The sequence below is a fragment of the Herpailurus yagouaroundi genome, unplaced genomic scaffold (assembly GCF_014898765.1).
Source record: "Herpailurus yagouaroundi ecotype Mexico unplaced genomic scaffold, PumYag 141, whole genome shotgun sequence".
NCBI lineage: Eukaryota > Metazoa > Chordata > Mammalia > Carnivora > Felidae > Herpailurus > Herpailurus yagouaroundi.
This window is the reverse complement of record NW_024412396.1, coordinates 29191817-29208956: the sequence shown is the minus strand read 5'-3', so window position 1 is coordinate 29208956 and position 17140 is coordinate 29191817.

The following is a 17140-nucleotide window of genomic DNA, read 5'->3' as shown; positions in this document are numbered from 1 at the left end:
AAGAGGGACTCTCTGGATTAAAAACCTCATGTAAATAAACTGATTATAGTTTTGTTCATCTATTCACCAGTTGTACACTAGTTTAGTTGACAGAACCCAGGGTGGCCACCATATGTTCAATAATTCACTCCCTTCAAGTGTGGGTGGCACCCATGACTTGCTTCCAACCAACAGAATATAGCTAAGGTGATGGATGTCACTCTGTAATTACAGTATGTGTATCCATCTTGCTAACATGAACTTAGAGACTGTCTTTCCTGGCTTAATGAAGTAAGTAGGATTTCCTCTAGACCTTGCAGGCAGCCTCTTGGACCTGAAGATGACCTCTGGTCAGCAGCCAGCCAAAAACCTGGGGCTCTCAGTCATGTAACCCAAGGAAATAAATTCTGTTAACAGTCTGAATGAATTTGGAAGTGGATTCATCCTCCTTGCACTTCCAGGTAAGAATGCAGCTTGTGAAACCCTGAGCAGAAGACACAGTAAATTCATGCCTGGACTCCTGACCCACAGAAATTGTGAAAGTAAAAATGAGTGTAACTCTTTTTGGCAGTGCAAATAAAACATAGTCCCTTTCCCTTCATGGAAGTTACACGCTAGTGCATGTGAGATAGAAAATAAACAAGGAAATACAGTTAGTTATGTGATCAGAACTTTTTATGAAGAAGAATAATGCAAAGGTGGACAGGAAGTGGTATGGGAGACTTTTTAAATAAGGAGTGGTTAAGGAAAGTCTCACTGAAGATATTTGAAAAGAAAATAAAAAAGAAGCAAGGGAGCAAGACTTAGGGGTCTTTGTGAGAAAGAAAAAAAAAAATGTTTTGAATAGAGGGAATAGCAAGTGCAAAGGTCCTGAGTTGGGAAAAAGCCTGACATGATTGAAGAACACCAAAGAGATCATTGGATAGAATGTGAAGAACGAATAGTAGAAAATGAGGTTGGACATACAGTCAAAGGTCATATCATTCAAGGCTTTGTAAGCCATGGCAAAGACCTCATATTCTAAGTGTGATGGGAAGTCATTAGATGGCTCTGAGTATCCAGGAGAGTGATATGATCTAATTTTTCAGGCATAGTGATTACTGACTGCTAAGTACTCTGACAGAAGGCAGAATAGTTGGAGGACAATTGCAACAATTCAGATGAGCATTGAGGGTATGGCTTGGCCTAGGATGGTAAAGATTCTGGATATATTTTGAAAGTATAGCTGACAGGATTTGCTGATGGATTAAATGTGAGGTATAAGAGAAAGAGACAAGTCAGGACACACCCAAGATCTTGGAGCTGAGCAACTGGAAGAATAGAATTACTATCAACTGGAGTAGGATAAACAGTAGGAGCAGGTTGGGAGGTGGGTGGAGAATCAGGAGTTTAATTTTTAACTGTTAAGTTTAAGATTCTTATTAGACATTCAATTGGATATACAAATCAAGAGTTGAAAGAAGAGGTCTGATCTAAAGATTTAGGAGTTGTCAGGGTGTGGATAATATTTAAAGCCACAGACTGAATGAAAAGACAAGGGAATGAATGTAGGTAGAACAGAAAGGCATTTCAATGGCTAAACTTAGGGCATGCCAACAGTTAGGGTCAGAGAGATCAATTTGGGAGTCCTCAGCATATAGATGGTGTTTAAATCCTTGAGAAAGGGTGAGATCACCTAGAGAAAGAATGCAGAATGAAAATAGACTGAGTCCCAGGGAACTCAAGTATTTTAAGCCACTGTCAGAGAGGTAGGAAGAATACCAAGGGACCATGTTATCACTTCAGTGCCTTTAGGCAAGAGAGAAGAGTGTCTTATCAATAGTGACTATTCACTAGCATCAGATAGGGATGAGAGATCAAGATGTCAAAAAAGTGAAAAGATACCAAATATAAAACTATTTGCTGGTATTAATGTAAAAGAGATAATATTTGGAGGGCAATTTGGCCAACTGTTAAGAAGGCAGAGAAGTGCCCACTGATAAGCTCATAATACCATTTAACCAGAATGTCATCTAGGCATCCCCACAAGAAGGCATGAATCAAATACCTGAAAGAAATATGCAACTGAAAACAACTACTACCAGGTGGTTCCAAGGATATGGCAGCCTAGATCATTTGGATCAATCCTGTTACTGACTACAGTTCAACATGGTAGGTAATTTTTAAAATAGTCTTTCTTTAAAAGGATTGAAGGGCTGACAAGAGACCAAGAAATTACCAGATCAAAAATCTAAATATATTACTTAGGTGTTTTCCCTGAAAAGGATTTGTCCATGTGAGCTAATTTGACTTCAGCTTTGTCATGGGGGCCAGAATCAAACCCTCATGATGAAAAGTTGGGACTCCAAAGGGCTACACCTGTGGGGTAAAAGTAAAGTAAGAAAAACAACAGCAACAACCTCCACCTTGACTACTACAAAGAAAGATGTTTAGATACCAAATAAGCAAGAAAAGAAAAGAACCCACACAAACCCCGAAAGTAAAATCACCCCCTCAAAATCCAGAACTACATCTAGCCCTTGAGAAGACAGGCAAACCAAATTGACAATCTATGTGGTTCAAGAGAACACCAAGTAATGAATTCAGTTTTAAATAGTCCCAAACAGCTTCTGACACTAGGAACCTGGAAACAACATACCCTTTTGGGGGAAAGCCACTTTCATACTAGGCTTCAAATGATTCCTCCAAGTAAGTTTTTCAGAGACAATGATCTACATGTAGTAAAGGATAAGCAAGCACACAAGGAAAAACCAAGCACACTATGAATGCGAACTGGCTCAGAGTAAACACAAACCAATAAAAACTTCAGATATTAATATTCAGAGACACATATTATAAAAACAACTATATTTACTGTGCTTCAAGAAATAAAAGGCAGAAACAGCAGAAAATAGGCTGTTACAGAAGGCACCAGAGTGGAATTGAAAAAGATCCAAACAGAACTTTTAGAAACAAAAGATACAATAACTAAAATAAAAAATTCAAATTAGACACAACTGGAATGAGTTAACTGGAAGACAGATGATAGGTATTATTCAGAATATACCACTGAGAGGCATAAAGGTGAAAGATACAGAAAAGAGATATAAAGTCATGACAGATGGAGTAAGACAGATTAACATACGTGTACTATGTTCTAGAAGGAGAGGAAAGTTCTAGAAGGAGAGGAAAGAGAAAGGATGAGGACAAGATTCCAAATGAGGAGACAATCATTGAAAATTTTTCAGAATGTTGAAAACTACCACAGGGGAACAAACTTTGCCATTCTAAAATGTGTCCTTTCAGCATGTGGATTCAGTTTAGAGTCATTATATCTAAGAAACAGAAGGCTCAGGAAGAACCTTTGACCTTCCACCTGTCTAAAATAACTTAGATAGAGGACCTACTCCAGGAAGGGAGCAATTGCCATAGATGACTACAGCGTAATATGAACTAGAGGCGGTAGACAGGGAGGAACCTAGGGAAGTCTGTTAAGATTCCTCTATGTCTCATCGTTTTTGTATGGCTCAGCAACGTTTATTCTTTTTCATTTTCCTGGGAACTGTCCTTCGTCCCTTTCAAGTCCCAAACCTCTACCCACTTCTTAGCTCTGGATGGCATATAAGCCTCAATTGCCTGACTCCTTATAAGTCCCATTTTCTAATGGAGACCCCACAAACACATAATTAAATTTGATTTTCTCCGGTTTATCTGTCTTGTGTCCATTTAATTCTTAGACCAGCCAAAAGACACTTGAAGGGTAGAATAAAATTTTCCTCTCCCCAACAATATCAGTTCACTAATTCAGGAAGTTTATAAATTCCTAAACAGATTAAATTTAAAAAATCCACACTAGGCACACAGTGGAAACTAGAGAACATCAAAGGCAAAGAAAATCTTAAAGAGTGACAGAGAAAAAGATTACACTCAAAGTAGTGGCAGTTAGATAGCTGAACTAAAACATGTGGAATGATATTTTCACCAGGCTGACAGAAAAATAATTTCTAATGCAAAATTTTATATTCAGTGAAAATATTTTTCAAGGGAAAGGAATAAGATAAAGACGTTTCAGGATAGCACAGAGTTGCCATCAGCAAAATAAAGAGATTCAGGATCTATACTTCATATGGGAGGAAAGAGCCCCCAGACTGGGGGACAGAGAAGCAAAAGGGAATGAGAAGCAAAGTGGTAAGGGATGTGGGAAACAAAGGCAAAAGAAAAAAAATTCAATTTCCTTACAACTTACAGCCCATCGACAAGTCCTTGAGACAGGCAGAGTGACCTTCCTCTATGAGCTCAGCTGCCTCTGAACAGCTTTGCTAAGGGCAAAAGGCCATCTTAGTTTAACATTATCCCTATCCCCCAGGATCCTGTAAATCTACTTTAACATATAAAAATTCCTTGGAAACTTCCTTTATCTCTAACCCCCCAAATACATGTTAGCAGTCATCCTCCAAGCATAGGGCCAATGATATACATCTGAAAGGTCTCATGACTAAGTTTATTGAAGAGTAATATATGACCTTTTCCTAATAGCTATCCCCCTCAAGGTCCTGGAAACTTTGTTTCCAAAATTCTTTTTTTTTTTTAATGTTTGTTTTTTTTTTTAATTTATTATCGAAAAACAGAGAGAGACAGAGCATGAGCATGGGAGAGGCAGAGAGAAGAGGAGACACAGAATCTGAAGGAGGCTCCAAAGAAAGTATATAATCAGTCACCTGTCACCCCCAGTGCAGCTCTTTCTGCCCACGGGTCCTGCCCCCATGCTTTAATAAAACCATTTTGCACCAAAGGTGTCTCAATAATTCTTTCTTGGCCATTAGCTCTGAACGCCAACATTTCCACATCAGTAAGTCTGTAGTCAAATCTGTGTGAGCCCTGAACACATAAAACAATAATGTCTTATGAGATTTAAAAAGCAAACATGATGAAACTCACATACACAACAATACGTAAGTAGGTAAAGGAGGAGAAAGGTATTCTAAGTTCTCTGGAAAAAAGATAAAGTTGATTAATTTTAGGCTATAAAAGGCAATAAGTATGCATTTTGTAATTTCTAGAGTGTCTACTAAAAGAACAGGAAACTTTTGAAAAAAGGTTGTCATGCAGAATCAAAAAAGTCAATTATATAAAACATGTAAGAGATACATGTTAAAGAGAAAAAAGGTTCAAAGTATAGAAAAAAGATATGCCATCCAATTTCTAAGTAAGAGACAGCTGGTCAGATAAGATAGCCTTAGTGTCAGATAACATAGACATTAAACATTATTAAAAATAAAAGATCACTATTATTATTTATATTTTAGTTAATATACAGAGCTATATTGGTTTCAGGAGTAGAATTCAGTGATTAATCACTTACATACAACACAACACCCAGTGCTCATCAGAAAAAGTGCCCTTCTTTTTTATTTAAGAAGTGCCCTTCTTAAGATCACCCACCTAACCCATCTCCCACCCACCTCCCTCCATCAACCCTCAGTTTGTTCTCTATCATTAAGAGTCTCGTGTGGTTTCCCTTTCTTTTCTTTTTATCCCCCTTCCCAAAAGTTCATTTGTTTTGTTTCTTAAATTCCACATATGAGTGAAATTATATATTTGTCTTTTCTCTGATTGACTTATTTTGCTTAGCACAACACCCTCTAGTTCCACCCATGTTGTTGTAAATGGCAAGATTTCATTTTTTTTTGATAACTGAGTAATGTTCCATTGTGTGTGTGTATATATATATATATACAAACATATATATATATACTACATCTTTTTTATGTTTACTTATTTATTAAAAAAAATTTTTTTAACATTTATTTATTTTTGAGAGACAGAGAGAGACAGAGCACAAGCAGAAGAGGGGCAGAGAGAGAGGGAGACACAGAATCCAAAGCAAGCTCCAGGATCTGAGCTGTCAGTACAGAGCCCTTCTTGGGGCTCAAACCCACGAATGTGAGATCATGACCTGAGCCAATGTCTGGTCACTTAACAGACTGAGCCACCCAGGCACCCCTATATTTATTTAGTTTTAAGAGAGAGAGAGAGTGCACACACACAGGGAAGGGACAAAGAGAGAGAAAGAGAGAGAAAGAGAGAGAGAGAGAAAGAGAGAGAATCCCAAACAGTCTCTGCCCTGTCAGGGGAGAGAGAGCCAGAAGTGGGGCTTGACTCCACAAACCTGTGAGATTGTGATCTGAGCCAGAATCAAGATCCTGACGCCCAACTGACTGAGCCACCCAGGCACCCCTACCACATCTTTATCCGTTCATCAGTCACTCAACATTTGGGCTCTCTCCATAGTTTGGCTGTTGTTGACAATGCTGAAAGATCACTTTATAACGATAAACCGTTTAATTAACCAGGAAGTTATTACAGTTGTAAATCTGCAATCACTTAATAAAACAATTTCAGGGGCGCCTGGGTGGCACAGTCAGTTAAGCAACTAACTCTTGATCTGTCATGATCTCACAGGTACGTGACTTTGAACCCCACATGGGGCTGTGTGCTGATGGCACTGAGCCTGTTTGGGATTTTGTCTCTCCCTCTCTCTGCCCCTCCCCTACTTGTGCTCGCTCTCTCTCTCTCTCTCTCAAAATAAATAAAGCTTAAAAAAATCATAACACAGTTTCAAATTATACGAAGCAAAAATTAATAGGCATAGGGGCACCTGGAGAGCTCAGTCAGTTAAGTGTCTGACTTGGGCTTAGGTCATCTCACAGTTCTTGAGTTTGAGCCCTGCATCTGGCTCTATGCTGACAGCTCAGAGCCTGGAACCTGCTTCAGATCCTGACCCTCCCCCACTTGCACTCTGTCTCTCTCTCTCAAAAATAAACACAAAAAACTTTTTAAAAATTAATAGACATTCACAAATTTGCCATCATATTAGATTTTTAAGTACCTAAGTAGTTGATGGAGTCAGCAGAAAAAAACAAAGAGAAGTTATTAAAGATGTAAACAATGTCGTTAATAAACTTGACCTAACTTCACCCAACTGCAATGTATATATTTGTTTTAAGCATGCTTAAGAACATTTATAAAAAATGAAATATTCTGAGTCATAAACCAAGTCTCAAAAATTGCTAAAGGACTAAAATTTTTCAGAATGTATTCTCTGATCATGGTGCAATTAAACTAGAAATCAATTTAAAAATAATAACTAGACATGTAGAGTTAAGGAGCTGAATATGCAAGCCTGAGTTTGAGATAAAAATCTGGGTATCATAGAGTTTATTAATGGCAAAACTTGGACTTAAACCTGACTCTCCTTCACAGCCATTCAGGGAGTTGACACCATATAAAGTCTTTTCGCCATAACATTTCTTCCTGTGTTGAGAATATATACAATTCATAAATACATAAATGGCCTAATACTGGATTATTGACTAAGCAGAGAATTCAAACATCTCTCCCACTTAGAGGTGATTTATGTTCTAATACTTTATGGTTGTAGGTTGTAATTTCAGAGTCTCTTAAAATAAGCCTTATGCAAATAAGATAAGTTAATGGAAGCTTATCCAAGATTTAGTTTGGATAACCCAGGGTCAAGTCCTTATATAGGCCTCAAGAGCTCTAAAAAGTAGATACAGAATCTGGAGTCTTGTGAAATATTCCAGACAGCCCTCCTGACTTATACTTGGCAAAATTTCACGTCAGCCTTTTAATCAAATAAAGCACTCATTTCCTCTGACATTAGATGCAGTCTGGATTTGGTTTCTCATGCCAATATTTTATATAGCTATGATGCCTGCTTTTGAAGAATTAATTTTCCTCACATTTAAACATATTTCCTTCTTAGAGATACAGCATAACCAGTCACCCGATTCTTTGTGCCATGAAACTCCTTCTGAATGTCTGGTTTACTATATTTAGTGACTAATGCATTTAAAGCTCTTCCCCAAAGTTACCAGGATTGGACTCCAGGGACACACTAGCCCTAGACAGTCTTGACAAATGTAAACAGTATTAAAAAACAAAAGTCAACTGAGTAAATGTAAAGATCTAATTGCCTTTATTCAATGATTTATGAGTCAGGCAGCATCCCATCCAGCAAGTGGGGAGATGCTCTGAGGAGGTGTACAAAATGGAAGGATTTTATAGGAAGAAGGGTGGGACAAGAAGTTATTAGTAAAAGGAGAAAAAGGAAAAAAAGGAAAAAAAAGGACATCTTCTTTTGGGGAGGAAGGGAAGGGAGGATTTTGTCATGCAGCATTAGTGCTGATCAGGACATGTCAGATTGAATGTTAAAAGATCACATTCCTGGGAAAGACTGAAACTGTAATTAAATCTTGGTTTTCTGTCTTTGAGGGCAAATGACTTCATTTTAGGCTTCTTTTTTTTTTTTTAACGTTTATTTATTATTGAGAGACAGAGAGAGACAGATCAGAAGCAGGGGAGGGGAGAGAGGGAGACACAGAATCCGAAGCAGGCTCCAGGCTCTGAGCTGTCAGCACAGAGCCTGATGTGGGGCTCAAACCCATGAACCATGAGATCATGACCTGAGCTGAAGTCAGATGCTTAACCGACTGAGCCACCCAGGCAACCCCTAGGCTTCTTTTTTAACAACAGTAAGCAAATCCCTAACGAGACACTAAAAGAAGGTAGGCTCATTCTTGTTTTATATATGTATATATACACGATGGACTATTACTCAGCCATCAGAAAGAATGAAATCTTGCCATTTGCAGCAATGTGGATAGAACTAGAATGTATTATGCTAAGTGAAATAAGTCAATCAGAGAAAGACAAATACCATATGATTTCACTCACGTGGAATTTATGAAACAAAACAGACGAATATATGGGGAGGGTGGGCAGGGGGAAGAAAAGAGTGGAAAGCAAACCACGAAGAAAGACTCTTAACAATAGAGAACAAACTGAGGGTTGATGGAGGGAGGTGGGTGAGAGATGGTCTACATGGGTGATGGGTATTAAGGAGGGCACTTGTTGTGATGAGCACTGGGTGTTGTATATAAGTGATGAATCAATGCATTCTACTCCTGAAGCCAATATTGCACTGTATGTTAACTAAAATTTAAATAAAACATAAATCAGATCGCTAAAAAAAAAAAAATATCTGCACATACAGAAACATCTGGGAGAGGCAATATGCACAGTGGGTGGAGAATGGACTTTGAATCTGGATTGAGGAATCTTTGAGTCCTTATTCTCCCAGGCACTAGCTGTGTGATACTGTAAAGTTACTTGAGGTCCTTACACCTTAGTTTCTTTATTGGTGAAAATAAAGAAACTGCTCACTGCATAGTGTTAACGATTAAATGGAAGAATGCATAGTAACCATTTGATAAGTATCATCTTAGAGGTGGGTTTATTTATCAGAATTTTTTCCTATTAGCAAAGCCATACATTCTTATAACAAAAATTCAAAGAATGCAGAAATATACAAAAATATATTTTAAAATGCAATGGCTGCCTCACTTCCTTCCAACTCCAACTACAGAGTCAAGTAATAACCACTATTAACAATTTGATTTGTATTTGACCTTCTAGAAGTTTTACTTCTTATTCTAGGGTTTGAGATGCCTGTGTCAGCACATGTTTTTTTATTCAGCTTACTTTTCTTTCACTTTCTGGTATTTGGAGTTTGCTCTTCAATCCTGAACTTTAAAAATGAACATACTCATATCTACATTGTCCTTTGTTTGGCTGAAGAGACCATCCCCCTGGCATCCCAAAATGCAATACTTGAGAGCATGATTCTGTACTGAGTAGCACTCTACCAGATTTCCTGCTAAAGGCTACCTCCCCCAGATGTCTAGGTTTCACTTGTGGTTACTAGTATCTGATGAATAGGACTGTGGGTGTGAATATTATATCAGTTACGAATGCTTTAACTGCATGTAACAGGTAATCTAACAACAGTGTAAACATAGGATTTTATTTTATTTAAGTGATAAGAAGTCTTCTGATATAGCAGCTCCATGATAGTATCAATGTCCTAGGTTCTTTCTGCTTTGCCATCCATAATGTAATGGCTTGTTTACTCTAGACTGCAAGATGCTTGCTGAAGATCAAGCATTGAGCATATATTCAAGGTAGGAATAAAGAAGGGCAGGTGGTACCAGGTATATCTTTCTCTATTTTATATGGAAACAAGGCACAGTCAAGTTCCTTGGGAGACTTCTGCTTGAATGTCATACATGGGCCACACAACCATTCCTACCTGCAAAAGAGTTGGGAAGCAAGTCCTAGATCTGCTTTTCCAATCTCTACAGTGGGAAACAGCAATGAAAAATGGTCTAAATCAATCTGTAGCCTCTGACACAGGAGGGGCAATGGGAGATGATGGGGTGGGCTACAACTATTCTGCTTTGTTCTTGTTGGTGCTGGTATGAAAAAACGCCCATCACAGCAGTGAAGATGACCCATTACCTTGACATTCAGAAACTCTGTGCCAGGCGAAGGCCAGGATCCCCCAATTGTTATAGCCTTTAAGAACCAGCTCTTTTGGTTCATACATAGCTACTTGCCCATGGTCCAAAAATTCCCTGAGGCTGGGCTGATGAAGTTCTGGCATCTGTCATCTGTTGACCCAGGATCCTTATTGCTCTTCTCTATCCACTCAGTCCTGAGTTCAGCTAACAATTCAGTACTTTTCTACCCTCCAGGTTTATTTTGGGGATCCTTCCTTCCCAGTCCCTAAGTATTGTTCAGGGATACTCTGGCCCACTGGGAAGGTCTTTTGAAGGCCAGGATACTTATGCAAATAAGTTCACCCATTCTTGGAATTTTGCATTCCAAAGAGGAATGGTCTCCATTGTCCTTTTTTATAGGCAGAGGAACTTGGCTTATGTTTCCTTTACATATAAGAATGATTCAACTGACAAAACAAGGAATATCATCCAAGGTGACTGTCTGTATTGCCTACTTGCTTACCAGAGAGGTGGAGTTCACCTTCTCCCACCTAAAAAAAAAAAAAAAAAAATCTAGCTACACCAAAAATTGGAATACTTACAATGGCATAATTGATTTTCTGAGGTTTCATGTAATACATCTTTAGATCATATCACTTATTCATTACAGAAACTTCCTTCACCAACAAACATCTATGGTGCTAGACCCTGAGCTAAGTGCTGTGGATACACAGTTAAATTAGGCATGGTCCATTACCTGAACCTTTAGCATCTAGTGTGTGGGAGAGATGTGGAAATCGTTTTCACCTGTTCTGTTTGGTGCTAGGACAGAGATATGCCCAGGATGGTAGGGAATCCCAGAGGAGGGGAAGCTAAATCAGGCTAGGGCCCAGAAAACTTTCTAGGCGAGAGGATCCTTGAGCTGAATTTTGAAGAATGAGTAAGAAGTTGGATTTTCCAGAGAGAGGATAGGTGATAACAGGGTGCTCATGGTATTGTTTCTGCACACGCTAGGTCATTTCTGCACCTTCCAGGTCATCATACAACTGGTACATGCAGAAACAACAAAAGGAGTTCCATATGGAATGAAGGGTATTTGGAGAAATGAAGTCTAGGGGACCAGAGAGGAACAGGAGCCAGATATTGTAAAGTGTTGTTGAATTAATGAGGTTGAACTCTGGATTGTGAATCATGAAATTTATATTATAGGCTTATTAGATGCCTCCCCCGCCAAAGAATGAAAAAAATAAACTTCAAATGTTTCTATTTCTTGAAAGAGGAAAATCAAGCATCCATGATAGATTGAATGTAAAGCTCATGATCTTTGCAAAATGACAATTTCAATTTTTTTAGAGTAATAATCCCTTTCTACCAGCCTGCATTAGCTTAAGTAGATTAAACTCTCCAGGGACTTAAAAGTTGTAGGTAAATATTTTATCCTAGAAATTATAATGAATTAGAAACTCTCCAAAGCTGAAGTCACTTCCTGCAGTATTTTTTCCAAACTATTAGAGTACCATTTATTTCCTTGCAATATAAAATACACAAAATGGGGACTGATTTAGTAAACCTCCCTTAGCATCTCAATTATTATAGTTTCAGGAAACAACTTAGATATGGGAAGAACAGAGACCAGTATTTGCACATCAGTTTTTCTCCTTTAATTTGGCTTCAAAGTGTTCCAATGTTTCTCTGGTTTCCTACAACACTAGGACTTTGAGAAGCAAATTCCCACCATGAAGTCAATGTAATTCAAGAAGTCAGAAAGGGTGAAATTTATTTTTAGATGTTTCTTATTTGAAAGTACAGTAAAAATATTTTGTCTGTTGGTTTTAAAATCACTTTATATGCTTTTAAAGTTGTGTTCTGGTACGCCCTGAGATTTTATACTATGAGCATTTCAGATCATTAGCATTGATAAAGTTTGTTGCTCAGCCTCTGTGTATGTTGCTGCAGAAATGATTGACAATGGGTTTATTCTACTCCAAATTCGACAAGAATATTGACTTATAATACCTTGTATTATATTTAGTTTTTAATTTATAATGCTCTGTCCATACATTGCCTTGCTTAACCTTCATGATATCACTATAAAATAGGCCTGGCATTTTGTAGGCTAGGAAAGTAATTCAGAGGACTTGGCAACTTGATCCCAAACTTAAGTCTTCATTTGCATGACCTAGGAGAACATTTCATAAAATAGATTCCTGTACTTCACTCCTCAACTCAACCTCCAAGACTTTGCTTCAACAGTTAAAAGGCTTCCCAGATGATGCTGATAGTGAACCCAACTGGGAACTCTGATTAAGGGGATTTTTCTAGAGCTTTTAAGGAATCAAACCAGAATTCAAATCAGAAATACTGACTGTAAGTCAAAAGTGTTCCCCGTGGATCACGAGTCAGGTAGAAGCAGGGGATGGGGGCAGGTATTGGGGTGATGGCTGCAGATGGATGTGGATTGATAGCAAGAGGAGAAATCTTAGAGCAATTTTCCTTTAAAAAATTTTTTAAGTGAATATGGATTAATGGTCTGAAATTTTCAGACTGACAACATTTTATGGGATGATGGGGAAAAAGGATAGGTCATGTTGTTAGTATGGATGTGAGTATAAATTTTTTCTACCCATGAAAAACAAGAAATGTGGGAAAGAGAGACAAAGGAAATGATAGGATAGTTCTTTGTATCTTTTCAGGAGCCAAGGTGGAAAAAAAAATCCATAATAAATTGGATGGTTGAAGATAAATAATTGCCTTTCTAAAATAAATAATTTGCCTTTCTAAGAGTAAATGCAAAACCTGTAAACCATATGATTGTTCTTTCCCAAGCTCCTAGAAATCCCCTCAAATACAATTTTTATAAACATGTAAGATGTCTAACATTGAGAGCATAACTAAGAGAAAATAGAGCTGCTATCAAACTAAAGTAAATTCTCAGATATATGGGGAAAGATACTGCATGTTTTAGAAAAGGAGTTATACTCAAGCCCTAGGAAGGAAGATCTGAGTGGTATATATTTTCATTTTTGTATTACAAATAATGAAACTAAGGCTCAGAGAAGTGAAAGATGTTGCCTAAGATGTTTGGCGAATATGTGGGGGAAAGAGGTTTGAAACTGTGTATTCAAGTTTTTTATCAAACTAGAACCATAATTCATTGCAGCATAAAGAAGAACCCTTAAGAGAAGGAAAGGAAACTCTAGGAGGCTGAATGAAGGAAGGCCTAGGTAACACATCCTAAAATCCGTTCTGTGAGGTTGATGGAATGTAACATTGCTTTCCCATGTTTATCACAGAAGAACACCACTGAGCTATGATCATGAAATTTCTTCTTGGACATTTCACATTGGGACTTTCCAAATTCTTATTCAGAAGTCAATAAAAAAAAAAAAATCTCAGCCTTAGGCAGGATTTAAAAAAACAAATTTGGTGGAGGATGCATTTTAGATAATTTCTTACCATCTATTAAGATTTTTTGTTTTAGATCATTCCATCTTAAGTAGTAGACTACAAGCACTTTCTGCGTTCAAGTGTTTATAGCTCTCAGAATCTGTATTTTTTTAATTTTTAAAAAATGTTTATTTTTGAGAGAGAGCGAGAGAGAGAATATGAGTGGGAGAGGGACAAAGAGAAAAGGAGACACAGAATCTGAAGCAGTCTCCAGACTCTAAACTGTCAGCACAAATCCTGATGCGGGACTCCATCTCACAGATCACAAGATGATGACTTGGGCTGAAGTCAGATGTTCAACCGACTGAGCCACCCAGTCACCCGCCTTGCTCTCAGAATCTGTGTTACTTTACGCTTTGTAAAAATGTATTTTTTTTTCAAGGCTATCAAGTATTTGTAAAAGTTTACTTTGATATTTTTAACCCTTGATAATATATACAATGGGTTGTTGTTTTTCCTTCGAAATAATGCTCCCTCTTTCTACATTGTCCCAAAGTTATTCCAGTCAGTAGTCCACAGTTGCCCAGCTTCCCTCAGAAGCTATGTCCCTTTCCCATTTCTATTCCAAAGGCCCTCCCAAGTGCTAAGATGCAAGGCAGGGGCTCGCATGCCTTGCATGTCTTACATAAACTTGAATGTGGCATCAGGAAAACCTTGAACACACAACTAGTACCTATGCTTCTTCAGTCTGAGTGTTCTGATTCATCTTCAATTGCTTCCCATAGTCCCTGGGAGGAATTTCTGATTAAGCTCTGTTCTCTGCTTTCAAAACTTTCTGATCATAATCTGTTTTTCCTAAGAGAAAGCAATCTGGTATTTTATGAGCATGGACCCAATAATTCACAGTGGTCTGTTTGTTATAGGAAAACATGAGATGATTTGCCTTTCTTAAAGTAAATGCAAACCTGATAAGCTAGTTGGTTCTTTACCAAGCCCCTAGAAATCACCTCATTTTTATAAACATAGAAGATGTGTCTAACATTGAGAATACAACATTGAGGAACTATATTTGTTTGGGGTGCCTGGGTGACTTAGTCACGGCTCAGGTCACAGTCTCACCTTTCATGAGTTCAAGCCCCGCATTGGGCTCTTTACTGTCAGCTTAGACCCCACTTTGGATCCTCTGTCCACCCCCTCTCTGCCTTTCCCCTGCTTGTGCTCTCTCAAAAACAAATAAAAAATGTTATAAAAAAATTAAAAAATAAATATATTTGTTCATAATGAAACACATAAACACAACAATACTTACTATGTGAGAATTTCTTTGTTTTCCTTGTTTTGCTCTTCCTTCTCATAGATTCTGTTTACAACGCCTGTCTGTAATTAAGTTCAGTGTTGGTGGGAAAGAATTTCAGAGTTATTTCTAGTAATTCCCTTGCTCCCTTAATGGACTAGTATCAGAATTTTTTTCAATGTGTAGCTGACTTTATTTTGTTAACACTTGCTCTAATCTTAACTTCATAAAATGGAGGTTTTCCATCCCCACTAACAGGGAATCTAAGAGTTCACGATCTGTCCACTGCTGCTGTTCCCCTGGAGAATGGTCTTTAGATTTTCATCTAGTAGAGAAAATAATGATTTTTAGACCTCTCAAATGTCTTTAAAATAGGGCTTTCTTTTCCTTTGAGGATATGTTTCAACTCACATTTTGCATTTTCCAAGTGAATAATCCTATTGGTAAATGCTTTTTCTTACATCTGTATGACAGGCAATTGAACACACAAAACTTCTAGTTAAAGAAACCATTTTGTACCTTTCTTTTGCTTAGACAATTAAGAATTACTTTCTAAATAAAAACTCACCCACAAATCCTTGTGTTGTATTTTGGATTTTCAAATCTTGCATTCTTTTAGGGAAGGGCATAGTCTTAAACAATAATCAAAAATATATACTGGGGCATCTGGGTAGCTCAGTGGGTTAAGCATCTGACTTGATTTCAGCTCAGGTCATGATCTCATGGTTCGTGGGATTGAGCCCTGTGTCAGACTCTGCACTAACAGCATGGAACCTGCTTGAGATGCTCTCTCTCCCTCCCTCTCTGCCCCTTCCCCACTCATGCTCTCCATCTCTCAAAATAAATAAACATTAAATATATATATATGTATGTATTCTATGTATGTTAACATATTCTATGTATGTTCATGTCATTTTGGAGCTTGGCTTTATAAGCCTTATATGTGTATCTGTGTGTGTGTGTTTGTGTGTTTGGTACAAGTTGATTAAGAACCTATTTTAAGAGAAAAAAAAAATCCTTGATTAGTTCACTCATATTTTACTTTTATTATAACAAATTTAGTACAATGAGTGTGCTTTGTTCTGTTCCTGTGTTTTAACTTTTTTTTCTTATCATTACTGTTCTCTAATAGTTACCAAAAAGAATATTTGCAAATATTTATAACGTCAGGGACCTAGTTGCATCTTTGGTTTAATGGTCTAAAAGTCTTTGATCCTTAATACAAAGAGACATTCCAGGACATTAAAGAGTATTGAAGGAAACGTAATTAAAACAGTAATTTGAAACCAGGACCACATTGCATCTACACATGTGCCTAGTACAGATTGAGTGCTGAACTGCTGCTACTTTGTTGTAGGGCGCATGTACTTGCTTACCCACACCTGTTTCGCAAATATTGCCAATCTAAAGAGGGTTTCTTTATTTGGGGTCCATGGTACATGTAGGCAGAATGGAGTGTACATGTGCATATATGCATTTTTCTGGGGGTTAGAGTCATAGACTGTCAAAGGGTTTCAGAACCCCCAAAAAGGCAAAAAACAAACAAAAAACAACCCACAAAACTCCTAGAACTAGAAACCTACAGGATGACTATACCAATGAGCTGTATATTTCAGATTTTCTAAATATCACTTACATATTAGGTTTCTCTATAAAAATAGAACCAATAAGAATTATGGAAGCCAAGAAATTCCTTGATCTGCAATCTGGAGAAGTAGGACAGCTCTTCAAGTCTGAAGGTCTGAGAATAGGGGCGCTAAAGTATACATCCCAATCTGAGTCCAAACGTCAGAGAACCAGGGGGTGAAGATGTCTGAGGGCAGGAGAAGATGGGTGCCTCAGCTCAAGCAGAGAGTGAATTTGCCCTTCTTCTGCCTTTTGTTCCATTCAGGCCCTCAGCAGATAGGATCATGCCACGCACAGTGGGGAGGATCAGCTGCTTTATTTAGTTCACCAATTCAAATGCTAATCTCTTCTGGAAACACCCTCACAGACACACCCAGAAATAGTGTTTTACCGGTAATCTTAGCAGCCCTTAGCCCAGTCAAGTTGATACGTAAAATTAACCATCAGAACCTAATAGCCTGAAACATAAACTTATGACTTCTCTGCCTCTTTAGACCCAGTTGCCAGTCAATAA